Consider the following 15,710-nt stretch of genomic DNA (forward strand, 5'->3'; position numbering starts at 1 on the left):
CTTTATAAGGTACTAATGATATGATCTTCTGTGTGTCAACAGACACCATATCATCTACAACATAAAGTATTAGACACATGCATATAACTAATAACATATATAATATGCATAACATTTGCCCATATGATTCTCATTCAAAATATAAAGAATTAGAGTTAATACAAAAGTAATGTTTTTAGTATATAACCCTATCAGAAGTGACATCAACTGGGGAGATAGCCATTAGGTCTTGTAGTCTATTCGAAGCAGAATATCATACTAATAAGTTAAGTAGTAAGCCAATTAGCCTTTATCCCACCTAGTAGGATCATCATGTTAACCCATTTTGAGCCATATATATTAAGCCTTTTCTTCTTAAATCAATTATCCTAAACCCAACTCTAGATAAGGAGTGTAAACCTGTATTATTAGCCTTACCCATATTTTTGAGGATTTCTAAAGGACTAAAGAGAAAGCTAGAAGAAGAAGATTCTGAAGGAAAATTTATCAAAATCAAATGAAGAAAATCATTCCTTTTTCTCAATGTGATTCAATAGAAAAGAAATATATATATATATATATATATATATAAAAGAAAAAGAAAATAAAAAGAAAAAGAAATCATTTAGCAGAAGTAGTGAGAAAGTAAAGTAATGTTGCCTACAAAGTGAAGAAATTTTTCCAAGAAGTACAAGATGGTCTTTAGTTTATTCTCAGAAATTTTTTATTCCTTTTTTACCTTTTTCTTGTCAACCTATCCTAAGCCCCGTCTTAATACCCAGACTTATCACAAAAGTATGGTATGAAGTGTAGAATAGGCAAGAGGATGCTAAAGTGAAGGACCCGACACTTCACATATGATTGATGTTCTTTCCATGAGACTAATTTGTTTTTGAAATTTCATAAGTCCGTCTTTCTGGCTAAGTATGTGGGATGTTCTATTATTTTACTCATTTCCTTGCATACAGAGGTAAAATTGAAAACTTATCTAAGAGAGAGACTTTCTTGGGATTGTATGAATGGTGAGGATCGAGGTTGATATATTCTTTGGATAGTAAGTTAGGAATTCCATTACTTGGATAAGAGATTGTATCAGTTTGGATAAACACAAACGCTTTGGTTTGGAGTAGTAGTAAATCTTTTCTATCTTTGGAAGTAGTGATGAGTCTTGGTGATGATGATGTAAACTGTGATAATTGCTGATTTTTGAACTTGTTTAGTAATGGGCGAAAAAGATTTTATCTCTGAGAAAATTATATCACCATTGGTTATGCTATGTTAATGTTTGTGGGTACCATTTCTGAAAACCCTCACGAGACTAAACTCGTCCACTAGGGGTAACCTAGGGTTTAAAAGGCTTGTTACACATGCTAACTGTAATTGTGATTTCTACGAAAGTGAGTTAAGATTTTTGTTTTTGTTATTAGTTTAGTTTTAGTTTTGCTCGAGGACTAGAAAAATATAAGTTTGGGGGTATTTGATAAGTGCATAAATGTTATATATTTATGCTCAATTTTATATTAGTTAGTCTGTTTATTTTCTTTGTTTGATTTAGTTAGCGTATTTTTTATGATTGTGCAGGAATTGGAGTTAATTTGATTAAATGTATTGAAACTAGCGAGATTCAAGATATCAGTGCGTGAGCTCCTAACATTAGGTGTTCAGTTCATTGGAGGTGTCTCGGAAGAGGGTGAAATGGGTTATTATTGGATCTGGATAGCTGTTCATTGCATTTGGATCGCTGGATGGGCCTTTGGTTGGGTTTGGAATATTGGGCCCAACTAAGTAAAAGATGACACAAAAAAATTAAAAGGATTTGGGCCCATGAGATTAAGTAGTCATGTGACCAGCAAGGGGGTGGACCAAGAATTAAAGATCGGACCATGTGCACTCAACTCAAACTAAAGGCCAACTATCTATCCTACCTACTGGACCACCGGATTAGAACATTAGTTCTTTCTCTATTTCCAATATGCAAACAGACCGAAAACCCCTCAAATTCTGGCCGACCAAATCTAACACGCGCCGAAGCTTCCAAAAATAAACAAGCCAATCTATCAATCCTTCCATGAATTCGTATACCACCAGATCATTGGATCAATCCCATATTTTCTTTCCAACAGAGACCAACTTCCACTCAAACTGATCGAATCCGAAACTCTCGCTACCGGATTAGAAACTTTGAATTCCATTCCAAATCAAACACTACCCCTAATCAAACCTCTATATATACCAGTAAAAACCAAAAGGAGGATCATCTTTGGAGAGCACAAATTGGAGCCGAGAGCAGCAGACGAAGTGGAGAAAAGATATCAAAGCGAGATTACGGTTTTGTCGATAATTTATTCTTCTTATATTTTCGTGTTGCAAGTTATCATGTCTAGCTAAATTCCAAGCAAGGGTTTAGATGAAACCCTAGACTTGCGTAGGTTTTTCCATGTTTAATTGGGTTATTGTTCTCTGACTTAAGTTTTACAATAAATTATTAATTGAATTCTCTGATTTCTGTAGAAATTCTATCATTGATTATAACCTGCATGTTTAAGCCATGTCTAGACTAGTCAATTGTTGGGTTAAGTTTATGTTGATATCAAGGCATTGGTTTTGAAGTATATTTAAACCTGTGAGAAGTTCTGCTGTAAAGTTTAAGAATTACACGCTCACATCTTTGAGCAAGCAAGGGTTGCCTTTCCCTCATGCTACTCGTAATAGAAAGAGAACTTTAAAATTAATTAAACTAAGATAATCTATAACGGTCTAGGGTGGATTCGAAGCCTTAGTGTTTTCTTCATTGGTAGTTAATCCATATTTTTATTGCTTTCATAGTTAATAGTTTAATTGCATTGCTTAGTCAATAGTTAGATTAAATCATACATAAAAAATTCGGTAGAATTAGTTAAGTATAATTTTAATACTTGTTTGTCCGAAGTAGCAATCCCTGTGGGATCGACCCGTTAGTCGCAACTATTTTCAACGATAGCTGTGCGCTTGCGGTTTAATTAGGGTTAGATTAGTCTATTTAATTAGACTGACTAAATTCCTATCACTCGCGCGCTACTAATATAGTCTCGTCCGATACTATTTTATTAGTTCAGTACTTCAACTTCCTATGGAATACTTAGACTGTGCTAATAATGATAAAGAAGATCTGGTTCACAAATACATGTTAGTAGAAAAAGAAAAGTTGGGGCAAATAGGTACGTAACACGTTAGTATCGCAAAAGAAATGGAAATAAAAAAGATGAGGGGGTAGGGGAGGGGGTTTTTAAGTGATGTATTCCAGTTATTACTTTACATGTCCAGAGTCCTTCCCCAGCATGCAGCGGTGCCATTTGATAAACGTTAATTTCTGGTTTTGGTTTTACTTAAGTCTGAGGTCCACAGTCCGAAGTCCATAGTCCAAAGTCCAAAGTTCGTTAGTCGTCCGTTTAGTCAAGCTACCTTACTCACGTGGGTTTAGTAGGATAGGTCGAGTAAGGGATCGTCCATACCATAGGGCTCGGCAAGGTTTACAACTGGATTTACAACTTTTGGTGAGTAGGATTTTAGGTTATTTAGTTAATTTAAGTAATTTAACGGTAATGCGAGTAACGTAAAATAATAACGATTGGTTTATACGTAAATAAATAGGGAAAGAGAAACAAGGAAAGGGTTAACCGTACTCATGCAAGAATCAGTTTTAATAGCTATACTCCACATCACTACAGCTCTAATCCGTCTCGAGTTCATAGATAAACCCGAGACGACGTCGAGTATCGATCCCTAGCGAGATGCACGCATCTTTGAGTGCATCTCAAAAGGATTTGAACTAATATTTCATTTCTGGAATATCATTTCAACTCCTAGTTCGATTCTACATTAGCTGGACAAATCAGAGAGCTATCTAACACCATAGAGTCGTGCACGAGGCAGTTTGGTTCTCTCGCGAGACTGTTCTGGAGCATCAGCACTCCAAACTTGGACAGTCTCAATCATTTTGGGACCGGATATATAATCTACACCTAATTCCTAAGTAGTGATTCTAGAACATTAAAGTGTCAATCGGATGCTCCCCCTAAACCCCGAGGGTGTTAGCTCATGGTCATTGGATGAAATTAAACTTGTTGTATACAATAAATAAGTAAATGCAAAATAGGAATTAAATTTGAAAATAAATGACTTTTATTAAGAAGAAGGACTTACAGTACTGAAGCTACAGGAAGGGAAAGCTACTAGAAAGGAAACTACGTACTGCAATGAAAGCTACAAACTATAGTCTAAACTAAAAACTAAAAACTGGCTAACCCAAAACTGAAGACCCCTTCTCATATATATAGCCTCCAGACCCTTCACGTGAAGCCCCCTCATTAAAATGTTTTGTCTCATATATATACAAAGTTTTGTCCTATTATGTTTTGTTTTGTCCTTTTGCTCAAATCAATTCAAACCATTGAATTGGTACGTCTTTTCCTTTTGCAAAGGTGGCACAAAATTATGACCATCACTTGCCACCTGCCTATGTTGACTCGTCAAGCCTTTTGGGCCCGTAGAGTGGGTCCATGTGGTGTGTCTAGTGGCGGCGCCAATTTTGGCGTTTTTACAACGTTCTATCTTTGCGTAGAGTTCGTACACCGGTTGCTCTGGTAGTTCACTATAGCGGAATTCGGAGCCCATGTTTGAAAGATGTGAGCTTCGGAAGTTTGCTGCTTCTTTACATGTGGACCCGTTCTGCACTGGTTTTATCCCTCTGGAATCTTCGGCTCTAGTCAAGCTTTGTTGGGCTTCACTGGGGCTGAGTGGAAAGACTTCAAGTATTCCAGTATTCCCGTACTTCGATGCATGTTTTATCATCATATTCATGTTAACTATGAAAACCTACAAAAGTACGAAAATATAATTATTTCATGATTATTAAACACATAATTAACCAAAGTCTATGTCTCTACAGGGTTTAGTATTACATTTTTGTGTGCTTATCAGTACAATTGTGTTCGTCTTGCAACAATGTCGGATTTCTTGACTTACGGGGATCTTGTTTCTTTAGATAGGTCATATGTTCCCTATCATGTTTCCAATAGAAATCATTTTGTTAGCTAACAAAATTCTAAGAAACATTGGACTGATTTGAAATATGAAATAGCTAAATAGTCCTACTTACTCGATGTAAGGAAGAACACCTTTTGTGTTTTGCAACACGTAGTTATGTGCTTGCTCGAAAGCTTTTCTATCGACTGGAACTGGATTACCGCCAGGTGGATCCTTTTCATATAACACCATATCAGCAGGAGTGTTGTCACTAGAAGGAGGAATCCTAATTTCCAACAACTCGGTTAAGACACTACAAAATTCAATTGCTTCCTCTGCAATATAATTTTCTGCCATGCAAGCTTCTGGTCGGTTTGGATTTCTTACATAACTCTTTAAGACCTTCATATACCTAAAATAATATGAAAGGATAACTTGAATTTTAATTTTTTTATTCTAATGTACCATTATTAACAATCAAAATAAATTATTCATCATACCTCTCAAATGCGTACATCTATCGGAGGAAAATAGGACCACAAAGCTCAACCTCTCTGACAAGAATCATAATGTCAAAGAATGATGGTGGAAAATGCTTTTCCAACAAGCATAATGTGATCACTATATCATTCTGGATTTCAGGCAACCTTTCCATATCTATTACTTTCGCACAAATACCTTTGAAGAAGGAACACAACCTCAAAATGGCATATTTCACATGTTTTGGCAACACAGACTGTATTGCAACATGAAGCAATTGTTGCATCAACAAGTGACAATCGTGCGACTTGAGACCATGCAATTTTAGGTCTTGCATTGAAACAAGTGGCTTAAAATTTGAAGAGTATCATTCTGGGACTTTCAGCTCGTGTAATGTTTTGCACAATCTCACTTTCTCGGCACTAGATAATGTGTAGGACGCTGGTGGTAAGAACGTCCTCTTCTCCCCAATCTTTGGAGCTAATTCCTCCCTTAAATCCATCTCCTCCATATCAAGATGACTATTAAGATTGTGTTTTGTTTTATTTGGTATGTTTAGCAAAGTGCTAATGATGCTATCACAAACATTTTTCTCAATGTGCATGACATCCAAGTTATGGAATAAAAACAAATACGACCAATAATCAAGATAAAAAAACATGACTTTTTATTCCAACATTTGGCAACATTGCTTTCATCATCTTCTTCCAATGACTTCTTTGATGTTCCCACTGATTTTTTCTGTTTTCCCCATGTGAAATTGATCCCTTCAACTTTGCTTTTAATTTCCTCACCAGATAAGATTTTATGTTCCATCCGAAGCGCTTTCTCACCGTTGAAGGCCTTTTGCTGTCTACGATAAGGATGATACCGCGGAAGAAATCTTCTAGTGGCTTGGTATACATTTTTCCTTGAGTGTTTCAGCCTATAAGAAGATGTGTCTTTGACGCACCTTGGACATGCATAATAGCCTTTAGTAGTGCACCCTGAAAGATTGCCAAGTGCTGGAAAATCGCTAATTGTCCATAGTAATACAACTTTCAACAAAAAGGGTTCTCGCTTGTAAGCATCATAAAACATAACTCCTTCCATCCACAAGGTAACTAAGTCCTCAATCAAGGGTGCCAAGTATACATCAATATCTTTCCCAGGTTGTTTCGGAACAGGAATCAACATTGTCAACATCATAAACTTTCGCTTCATGCACAACCAAGGCGGGAGGTTGTATGTGACTAACATTATTGGCCACAAACTATATCTACTGCTGAGAGAGTTGAATTGGTTGAGCCCATCAGCTGAAAGTGCTAGACGAAGGTTCCTTGACTCACTTGCGAACTCTGGCCACCTACCTCCTTCCATGCTTTAGAGTCAGCTGGGTGACGCAATTTACCATCGATTACTCTTTCGTTGGCATGCCATGTTAGTGACATCGCTATCTCCTCGGACTTGAACATTCTTTCAAATCTTGCAATTGGTGGAAAGTACCACATAACTTTTGCCAGTACACCATGACACTGGTCTGTCTTACTTTTGTTTTTTTGTATCTTGACACTCCGCACGTAGGGCACTCAGTTAGGTTCTTGAAATCGTCACCTTTGTAAAGTATACAATCGTTGGGACACGCATGTATTTTCTGGTATTTCATACCATAAACTGACAATGTCTTCCTAACTTCACGCATGTCTGAAGGCAACACATTATCTTTCAAATGATATATCTCCCATAACACTTTCAACAAATTCTTAAAACTTGTGTCGGACCAATCACCCTTTGCTTTTAGATTAAACAATGTAACCACTACTGATAGCTTTGTAAACTTTGGGCTGCCTTCGTATAGAGGTGTCTTTACATCTTCAAGCAACTCTTTAAACTTATCAGGATTAGCCTCGAATTGTTCTTCTATAGTATGTACCATTCGTTTCATGGGTACCGCATCGTCTGGAGTCTCCATCTCATGATATTGGTTGTCATTGGCATATGCAGGAACACTGGGCTCAGCAAAATTAGAAGATCTTTCCCCGTGAAATCTCCATGTCGTATAAGTTGTGTCAATACCATGATGGACAAGATGAGATCTGACTTCTCTTTTTGTTAACTCGCGGAGATTTCCGTAACTTTTGCTTGGGCAGCATAAGAAACTATCCTTGTCCTTTGCAATATTGATCAAAGTTTCTAACCCATTATTGTATTCCCTAGTGAGCCTGTCCTTTGACATCCAAAACTTATCCATTTTGAAAGGCAATAAATAATTTTGCGAAGCAATGGAAAAGTAACACTCTACTACAACAATCTAAAACTCAACTTCCCAAACCAAAATTAGGCTACTTAACATGCCCAATCTAGAACTCAACTTCCCAAAACAAAATAAACCATCAATTGCAAGTTAAACAAAATGAGGTTATTCAGAAAAAAAAAAAAAAAAAAAAACCTTTAACAACAAGGTCGAGAGTCTGGAAGTTGAAAGATTGATTTTTTGGCGAAGATGAGAGATGTCGAAGACGAGAAGACATAATGAAGGAGTAGCAAGAAGAAACGTGAGGAGAGGAAGATGAAAGCTTTTTTTTTTTTTGTGAAAGAAACGATGGGGAGATGAGAGAGTGTTTGTTCTTTTTAAGTTTTTGGGCTTCTTTTTTAGCTTGAAATTTTTCACTGAAGTGTGAAATGTTGATGCGTCGGTTTGATGAAATTGAGAAAACATTATACCCAAACTTTTAACCCAAGTGACACAATAGCTTGCGCTATACTGTCGGTTTTAGTATAACCGACACAATTGAAAAACTTGTTGTGTCACTTTTCGATGAAGTGACACAACAAACTTGATCCTAAGGCAAACACATCTCAAACCGACATAACAATTTTTTTGTGCTGGTTTCCTACATCACCGACACACTGAAAACAAACACAACAAGCCTTTTTTTAGTAGTGATGCCTCCTTGCTATGCTTACTAGCACCTTCAAGCATAAATTATAGAATTCCCAAAAGCACTAGAACATTATACCAACATAGTTCTGGATCTTGGAAATCGACAATAGTTAACCTACAAAAATTCAGAACAGGCTAAGGTGCATGCACCCTTAAGTGTAGTGCAATAAGGGGCCGAGCACCCTCCATAAAATCTTAAAAATTTACAGTAGTATGCAGAGATGTACATAAAGTAGCCTGTAAATTTTTAGAACAATCAGAGTTATGAAATTCCTTCTACTGCACAACAAAATATGTGAAACAATGTTCGGTACACACGAATGGTTAGCCATGAAAATAGATAAAATAATAGGCAAAGTTTTATTGGAGCCTTCTCTCAGATCATAAGGGTTCCTGTACAAATTTGAAAGCAATTGGAATTCTACAAATCCTCCTTATCGGTTGTTGTTCCAGAAAAGTACGTGTTGCAAAACTGTAGAAACACATTGAAAACAATCAATTAGTTAGGTGGTCAAAACAGGTTAAAAAAACCTTCAAATGTTAACAGCAAACTACTGACTCATCAAAGATACTTCTATATAATATTTAGAATTTTTGGAACTGCCTAAGTAACCATACTCGTCTATTTTTCTAGAAACTTATGGTTTGAAAGATGAAATACAATACTATAAAGATGGTATTAGTTCACTAGGTAAAACAACTACGAAAATATGAAAAACTTCCAGTAAATCACTAACACCTGACAGATTGTGCCTGCAAAAGTTCAGAATTTTCTAAAATTTACAAATACGTTTACCGCAGTGTTTTTCACAGTGAGTCCAAAGTGTCAAAAGAGGGCGGGCGCCCCTTAAGTTTAACTGTAGAACTTGAAACTTTCATGGATGACTCACGTAGATGTATGGACAACTTTTCTTTAGTCGTATGTGATCAGCTCCCAAATGTGCGTTTTATTACCCGTATATTGCTGCATTACAATCCCTCTTACGCTTAACGAAAAGACAACTCATAGCTTTTACTACTTTTTTCAGGTTAAGGAGAATTTCAGACCACTTATCATAAAATCTGCATCTTAGTACCAAAAGGATAATTAATCACACTTATTATGAAGACCAGTAGTTGCTATGGAAAAGTGTTGAAAAAGTGAAAGTCAACCGGTCAAAGTCAATGATAAGAGAATAAAAGTATATGTGAAAACAGGTTGTTTAATATACTAAAATCATTCTAATCAATTAATAATAATACTCTCTAAAACATTCGTTATATGGGAGTATTCATGTTCGAACCACTCTTGCTTGCATGTACTTGTAACGAATTTAGACTAATCAAACAATTAACTAATGAGAGAGTAATAATGATATGAAAATAGTAAATATTTATGCTAAAATAGTAGATAAATTGATGAGAGAAGAGATATAGAGAGGATTTATCCACCACTTGATTTGATTGGCTATTAGTTAGTCATCGAATCGCTTGTTCGATCCCTAGTGAACACCAAGTCCTCTCGGATCAAGGCTTCACTAGTATGAGAGTTTAGCTCCACCACAAATCTATTTGATAGTGGCTCTAAACTCTAGTTCAAACTCTTATGGTTTTTATCTCTAAACAACCATGAGAATCAAACTTGAAACGCTAATACGATACAACAACCAATTAACTAGCAATTATACTCACGTGGCTTCATAATAGAGGTTTAACCTTGTTTCATTGGATTCATTAATCTAAATAGTGAATTAAAAACATAAATAATAAAAGAAGAATTGAATATTAAACTAATGGTTTTTATTGAAAGATTTAATGGAGGCTACAAACTAAATTAGTTAACTAAACTACACTTAACTAAACAAAAGAGGGAGAGAGAAAGAACCCTAATTACACCTAAACTAATGGGAAGAAAGGAGTAATAAGTTTAGCCTTAACCCTATTTATATAGGAGAGGGTTAGGGTTACATTTTCGTGCATGGGTCTAAAAGGGAGACTTTGGGCCTCTAAAGTGAGCCCAAAGTCCATTAAGTTAAGTCTAAAAGGGCCAATTCTGTTTGAAATTCCTTTAGTACCATTTTCATCCACTTTTACAACTTTGATTCAGGAAAGGTCGTGTCTATTGGAAAGATTATTCCTAGCTGGTCATTTTGACATAAACTAGCCCCAATTCAGAGGCCCGAATCCAAAAATATGGCTTGTTGAAGTTCTTTTTACTTTTATGTTCTTTTTCTACCCGAATTGGCTTTGACTTCCCAACTTTGACTGGGCTTGAAAAGGCTTTTTCTTCTTGATTCTTGGGCTTTAAACATAGAACTCTCATATCAATCATCTTGACTCATTTTCCATGCAAAATGGCTTCTTTAAGCACATAAATAGCTTCAAGACCTTATACACAAAAACATGTAAAAATTACAAAGTCTTATTTATTATAAACATAATTGGCCTAAATGTAATACTGTTAAGGGGTTTAAACTACACTTTTTGGTGCTTATCACACCACCCCAAACAGCATTTTTCTTGTCCACAAGTAAAAATGAGAAATAAAAACAGATAAATGGCCAAAAATGTGGTCCTAACTAATCTCGTTTCGCAAAGTGTGATTGCATTGACCATATGCAATAAGGCCTTAAACTATTAGGAATTCCCTAGCGGATGAGTTATAGCCTCGTGAGAGTTTTCTAGAGAAGATACTTACAAACTTCATTTATACTACAACAACTAAGAAATAAAAGTAATTGTCCCTTAATTTTATCTCAAAATCCATACATCTCACTAGCATTTAAATAAGGATCATTAATCTAACTCCTAAATTAATACATACATAATAATAAATTCATCTTAAGATAAACAAGTATACAATCAACTATACTATAAAATGCAATGGTAGGTCTGTTTCTAAAACTTTTGGGTAGGGTGCCTAAGTAGGTTCTCACAAGGAATGTGGCAAGATGCATAACACTATGATTTTTCCACTCAAGTTTGCTAACTCCAGTATGTAGTGGGCACAAGTTTCCTCATAATCTCAATGACAATCCAAGGAAGCTGAGGTCGATTAAACGTATCTACCACTTACTATCACACCAAATGAATCCTAATTGAGCTAGAGGTTTTTATTAGGTGATACGGGGCTGAGGTGATAGTTTAAGAAGAAACGGAATGGATATTCAAATAAACAAGTCTGAGTTAATAGGGTTTTCATATTATATAACTAGAGAAAACCTTGTTCACTACCAAAAAAATGAGTTTACCCGACAGACTCTATAAAAAATAGGCGACGGTTTCTATCTCTGGGAAGTTACCTGCGTATTTCGTCTGTCGGGTAAAATCGGAAGGTCTTTTGGGTAAACTCTCTGGGTATTCTAAGGGTTTTAGATGTGGCCAACGGTGTTATGAGAGTTACTAACCCTCGGATAGGGCGACGGTTTTCACTCGTTGGTGAGTTCCGATGGACTTAATAAATTTCCCAACTGTTTTTTAATATTTTGTAATATTTGCTAGCCGTGGGGTATCTTCCAACCAATTTCAACTATCGGCATACCTTTCCCCAATTATCAGGCACCAAACAAATTTTGTTCCCACTAAATTTATTTGGAAAAATAAAATAAGAAAAAGAAAAAGAAAACCTAAAATCTATTTTTCCTCTCTCCCTCACACTTGCTGCCACTTCAACTCTCCTTCCCACTCCAAAAAGGTAACGTGCACTCTCTCTCTCTCACATTCTCACTCTCTCTCTCTCTCACATTCTCACTCTCTCTCCCAAATAAAATTTTGATTTCGTTTGTTTCGGTGATTTTTTAGGTTGTTTCATTAAGTTTAAATCTTTAGAGTTGGAAAGGACGGAACTTAGCACGCGTTAGGGTAAGGGCATGAATATACTTTTTGTTGGTGATTATAGTTTAACAATTTATTTTTCTAATAAATATGAATTTTTTTGTAGATGATTTCAACTACCACTGTTCAGACGAGAGACAGTGTTGATGTTCTTGAGCACTTGGTCATATCCCTATTGGTACTTATAAAATCACTTCTTAGCTTTATATAAGAGATTGATATTAGTGGAGAGTGAATTTAATATACAAATTTAGTTTAGTCTAGAATTTTTGTTTTTCATTGTGGTTGATTGATTTGTTTAAATTGATTTGGATGAGAAGCTGCAGGTTCCTTGGCTCCTCTTCTGTTCTTCCTACGTTGTGTTGGTGAAAGTTCGGTTATACTGTTGTTTAGTATGTAAGTGTGTATTCTATGTTTTAATTAGTGTCCTAGTCATGAATCATGAATTGTTGTTGTTGTTGTTGTTGTTGTTGTGGTGGTGGTTAATAGTTTGGTTTGTTATTGCTATTCGTTATTTGTTATTTGTTTGTTTGTTGTTGTTTTGTTCCATAATGCTCTCATTTGTCACCATTTTTTTCATGCGGATATATATGTCTTCTAAATGTTATCTCGGGTTTTCAGTACACAACAAACTGAGGTAACATTACCGAGATAATAGAGTTCCCAAAACTGAGATTATAAATTGACCAATAATCTCATTTCCAAAAGAACTCTGACATAATATCTAACTTTATAATCTCTATTTTGATGTTAAAAGCCGAAATGAATAAGGAGAATAATATTGATTATAGGTGCATGCCCTTCCTACAATTAATAACATCATTGTTAATTAATAAATATGACCCAACCAACATTTTTATTTAAAATTCATGTAAAGGTAGGCCTATCTTTGATTCATACGCTCTTGTACATTTATATAGTAGTGACTGGTGAGCAAGTTGAATCTAATGTCATTGTACTTCTCAAAGTTTTCAAAAACAAAATTTAATTACTATGTAGGAATTTAATGACATGTGAATGAAATTTAATGACATATGTTGTCCAATCTTTGAAACAACCTTGTTGGCAGCATCAAGCTTTGCCTTGTTGCAACCTAACCAGGAATCTTGTCCCTGTACTCATTCAAACTCTTCTCTATGTTATAGCTAGTTGTGTCAACAATATTCATAAACTCTATAAGTTCTTTCTTTTCTTGGTCCTTTTGAGCATGCAATTCGGCCTCCTTGACCATTTTCTCAATTTCATCCTCAGACAGTCATCCTAACGACTTAATTGTAATTTGATGTTCTTTTCCAGTAGCTTTGTCTTTGGCAGAAATGGTCATAATATTATACCATGAATTGGTGATTATAAGATGCATGAATATATATGTTTGACTATAGTTTCATCTAATTTTGTACTCACTTTGGTACTGAATATTAGGTCACTGTATGTATGCGTAGAGTTAGCTTGAAGTTAGTGTATGCCTAGAGTTAGCATTGTAACTCCTTGGCCTAGTTATTGTATGCCTCTACATAACTATTTAGCTATTTTTCTTGTTCTGAGTTTCATTCATTCTTTCTTATCTCTTAGTAGTACATCATGGAGTCAACGTGCTTGATAGATAAGAGTTGGATTGATCTAGACAATTTTCGGCATCCCCATTTTATAAGAGGTGTCACAGAGTTTGTAACCTTTGCCTCATAACAACACGTTAACAAGAATGTCATACCATGTTCTTGTTGAAAGTGTCGAAACCAAGGCACAACAATGAGTCACGATAATGTTGCCCTACACTGTTTTAGCTATGGGTTTGACAAGACATATAAAATGTGGTTCTTGCACGGTGAGAAAGAAGTGGAAGAACAACACAATGAAAGAGGGACGGGATTTCAAGAGAATGTGCATGTGGTTGACATGAATGCTGCTTTCCACACCATTGCTCAAGAGTTTAGTCTTGACAACTTGGACACTTTTCTTGGAGATGATCCAGGAGGTTGTACAGAGGGGGAAGAAGTCATACACAGTGTTGCTTTTAACCCTAACTTGCGTGAAGCAATGACTGAATTATATCCTGGATGTGACTTCAGTGTTCTTAGATTTGTCGTGAAACTCCTTAACCTGAAGTACACAAATGGGTGGAGTGATAAGAGTTTTACCGTATTGCTTCAACTACTCCGCATGGTGTTGCCTGTTGATAACAAGATACCAGAGAATAACTACAGGGCAGATAAGATGATTAAAGACTTGAAACTGAAATGCAAGAAGATTAATGCATGTAGAAACGACTGCATCTTGTATTGGGAAAAGCTTAATTTAAGGTTAGCTGTCCTACTTGTGGTGCTTCTAGATACAAAACTCCAACCATTGAGGATTTGAGGAAGCAAACTAGGGTGCCTGCTAAGGTCTTGCGATACTTTCCACTTACAGAAATGTTAAAGCAATTCTATAGTGTGCCTTGGGTGGCAAAGGAGATGCGGTGGCATTCTACTAGAGAATCAAAGCCTGGCACGATGAGGCATCCTGTTGACTCGACAGTGTGGAAACAAGTCAATTTAAAATATCTAGACTTCTCTGTAGAGCCACGGAATGTTCGCTTGGGACTAGCCACTGATGGTTTTCCTCTTTATGGCAACTTTGGAGCGTAGCACAGTTCATGGCCTGTAATGCTTGTGAACTATAACCTCCCGCCTTGGCTATGCATGAAGTCTCAATTCACCATGTCTTCAACTCTTATTGAGGGTCCAAAGCAACCGGGTAATGATATTGACATTTATTTGTAGTCGTTGGTTAAAGAACTCCAAAAGTTGTGGCGTGATAAGGTGATGGTTAAGGATGCATTCTAATGTGAAGAGTTTTATATGCGTGCCATTTTACTGTGGACAATCTATGATTTTCCATCTTATGGGAATATCTCCGGCTGTAGAACTAAGGAAAAATTCGCTTGCCCTCCTTGTGGTCCAAAAACTGCTTCTATAAGACTTCACCATAGAAGTAAGCATGTGTATATGAAAAGTAGACGGTGGTTTCCATTGAGATCCGAGGCTAGAAATGATATAAGAGAAAGCACCTATGATAAGACAAAGGAAGAAGGTGAGCAACCAATAACGTTGACTGGAGTTGAAGTTAAGAGAATGACTAAGAGTTTGAAAAATCATCAATTTGGGAAACTCGACAAGAATAAGGAAGGGAATAAAGGAAATTTGTGGTTTTCAAAGCAATCTATCTTCTTTAAGCTCAAGTATTGGAAACACATTCTCGTCCGTCATAACCTTGATGTCATGCATATTGAAAAAAATGTATGTGAAATTTTTCTTGCTTTGATGTTGAATACGAAAGGGAAGGCTAAAGATGATGTCAATGCACGCAAAGATTTAAAGCGTATGAAGAGAAAGAAGAAATATTGGGTGACTAAGCTTGGCGGGAAACATGTTATGCCTCAAGGTTGTAGGAACCGTTATTTCAGAATGCAATATTTCTACAAACTGCAAGAACCACGCGCAGCGGAATCAATGGGTTCTCACGATTTCTG

This window comes from Coptis chinensis, chromosome 4 (genome assembly GCF_015680905.1).
Source record: "Coptis chinensis isolate HL-2020 chromosome 4, ASM1568090v1, whole genome shotgun sequence".
NCBI classification, from domain to species: Eukaryota; Viridiplantae; Streptophyta; class Magnoliopsida; order Ranunculales; family Ranunculaceae; genus Coptis; species Coptis chinensis.